Source organism: Orycteropus afer, unplaced genomic scaffold, assembly GCF_000298275.1.
Source record: "Orycteropus afer afer isolate SDZICR_OR568_19922 unplaced genomic scaffold, OryAfe1.0 scaffold00040, whole genome shotgun sequence".
Lineage (NCBI taxonomy): Eukaryota > Metazoa > Chordata > Mammalia > Tubulidentata > Orycteropodidae > Orycteropus > Orycteropus afer.
Genome location: NW_006921627.1, coordinates 14,238,153 through 14,241,261, shown reverse-complemented (window position 1 = coordinate 14,241,261; position 3,109 = coordinate 14,238,153). Strand labels below are relative to the sequence as shown.

The 3,109-nt window shown below is 34.1% G+C and overlaps 1 non-coding gene across 1 annotated transcript; it reads left to right on the top strand.

Moving 5' to 3' along the window:
* Positions 1 to 238: 238 nt before the first annotated feature.
* Positions 239 to 342, top strand: LOC122149684. Its single transcript, XR_006163272.1, has one exon. It is a non-coding gene; the product is annotated as a U6 spliceosomal RNA (small nuclear RNA).
* The last annotated feature ends 2,767 nt before the right edge of the window (positions 343 to 3,109 follow it).

Here is a 3,109-nt window from a genome sequence, read left to right as displayed (position 1 = left end):
TAAAACTTTGCCCTTTCATAAAAGCAATTAAAAATTAAAAAAAAAAAGAATGGCAAAAATTGTCAGAATAAATTTTTCAAGAACTCTGGAAGTTAACCAAAGTCTTGCAGGAATTCAAGGAACATTTAGTTAAGAAAAAATGGCTGAATAAAAAAGTGAGATCTGTGGTGTTTTAAGTTACTCCAGTCTTTTCCTCTACTCCCCAACTCAGCAATAGCCTTGGAAAATAACAGCCTGAATGCTCTCTTGGGCAGCACATATACTAAAATTGGAATGATGCAGAGATTAGAGTGGCCCCTGTGCAAGGATGAAATGCAAATTTGTGAAGCATTTCATAATTTTTAGAAACTGTTGAATTGGTGTATGTTTTGCTGTATATATTCAAAGGAACAATAAAATAAATAAAATTTAAAGAAAAAACAAAACAAACAAACAGAAAAGAATTAAAGACTGACAGAAAGGAAACAAACAAACAAACAAAAAACAGCCTGCATTTCCAGTATGAGAAGAAGCAAAAAGACCCTTAATCCCAAAGATATGTCACTACTTAAACTGTCTGGTGGTTCTGGAAGACTGTACTGGGGGGAGGGGAATTCACTGCCATCAAGTTGATTCCAACTCATAGCAACCTTCATTGGGTTTCAGAGGCTGTAAATCTTTATGGAAGTAGATCACCCAACCTTCCTTCCACAGAGCAGCTAGTGGGTTTGAACCACTGACCTTCTGGTTAGTAGCCAACTGTCTTCTCCATTACACCACCAAAGCCAAAGACCTATCTTATTTGACCAACTTGAACCTGCCCAGGGCTAAATGTTTCAGAGGGCAGAAGAGTTGTTAAACATTTTAATATTATGACTTTCTGAAGTGATGCATAATAGTTGGAGCAAACAATAATTTAGACAAAAAGCTCAAAAGGAAAAGCTGAAGAATGAGATATTCATAGAGGCCTGGGAAAGCTCTGACATATTCCTGAGTCTCTAAAAGGCCATTTGTGTAATCAAGGTTGTGTAAAGCTGTGAACATGCTCAGGAAAGACCTGAGAAAGTTCTAAGGTCTCACCTCTGACTGACCTTGAGTGCTAAACAAGCAGGAAATGAAGGCTAGGCAGAATTGTAATTTGCCTGGCAGAGTGTTGAAGGCATGCCCAACATGCAGACTGAGATCCTCAGGAATGCCTGGAGACTTTAGTTTCAGATGTTTAAGAAAATCTCTGTTCAATTATCACCTAACCACTCAGCTAACTTCAAGGAACTCTGGTGGCACAGTGCCTCAGGCATTTGACTACTAGTCAGAAAGTTAGCAATTCAAACCCATCAGTTGTTCCACGGAAGGAAGATGGGGCAGTCTACTTCCGGAAAGATTTACTACCTTGGAAACCCAATGGGGGTCGCTATGAGTCAGAATCCACTCAATGGCAATGGGTTTTTTTTTTTTTTTTTTGGTTTTAAGCTAACTTCAGTGGCTACACACAACAAAGATACGGACTTTACCAAATTTGTTTTAAAAAATTCACTAAACAAACAACTAAACAAGCAATAACAACAATAAATCTTGGGGAGGAGAGAGAATTTGACTTTCATAGTTGCCATTTTATATCATTTGAAATTGGTTTCCAGTGAAACATTACAATATATACAAAGAAACATACATAGAGGAGGGGAAAAAAGTAATTGATTAAAAATCATTCCTGAGGAAAATAAAAATGATAACAATTCCTGAGAATGCCAAGAAATAGAACTTACCAGACAAAGTCTTTGAATCATTTTAAATAAGTTCAAAGAGCTAAAAGAAAACTATGTCAAAAGAGCTAAAGGAAATTATGAGAATTATGTCTCACCAAACACAGACTATGAATAAAGAGAAATTATTTTAAAAAACAGCAATTCTGGAGTTGAGAAACAGTAGAAATAAAAAATTCACTAGAGAAGCTCAACAGCAGATTTGAGCAGGAAGAAGATAGAAACAGTGAAATTAAAGAGAGTCAATTGACATTATCCACTGCAGAACTGCCCACCACCCCAACTCTTCCCCAAAAAAAGAAGAAAAATGAGCAGAGCATAACAGACCTGCAGGATATCATCAAGTATATTAACATACTTATAATGGGAATTCCAAAGGGAGAGTGAGAAAGACACAAAGAGAATATTTGATTAAATAATGGTTAAAAACTTCCTAAATTTGATGAAAAACATTAATATATATAACATCCAACCAACTCCACAAATAACAAGATAAACTCAAAGAGATCCACATCTAGACTCACCAAATTGAATCCAAAGACAGAGAATCTTGAAAGCAGTAAAAGAGAAGCAACTAATCCTATACAATCAGTAAGATTAACAACTAATTTCTTATCAGAAATCATGGAGGCCAAAGCAATGGAATGACATATTTAAAATGCTAAAAAACAAAACAACAACAAAACTACCAAGAATTATAAATCTGGCAAAACCATCCATCAAATATGGAAAACTTAAGGCATTCCAAGATAAAAATTCAGAGTTCCTTGCTAACAGGTATGGTTTACAATAAAAATTAAAGGTAGCCCTTCAGGCTCAAATGAAAAAGGACTCTAGATGGTAGCTTTAATTCACATGAAGAAATAAAGAGAGTAAAACGTATGCTTTGTTTTTAACTCCTTACCTCCTTTTTTCTATCTAATTTAAAAGACAACTGCATAATGAAATAATAATGAAAATGTCTTTTGAAGGACACACACATATAAAGATACAATTTTGGACATTAATGGCATAAAAGATGTGGGAGAAAATTTTTATATACTGTTGAAATTAAATTGAGGTTAATCCAAACTAGATTATTATAAATTAAGATGTTAATAGTAATCCCCAGGGCAATTATTAATTATGCAATTATATAGAATACCTTTATACATTTAGTAATGACTTATTGTCAAATATCAATTAGATGTTTGAATGGGACTTGTTTGAACTTCTTCCATTTCTCTAATGACTAAAAATTTAGCAGCAGAGACTAACCTTTGGAAACTTGTCTTATAATTAAGCACCAGAAAACCCAAACTAACTGTCGCCATTTATTTATTTATTTTAATTGTGATTTGGATGAAGATTTACAGAGCAAATTCACTTTC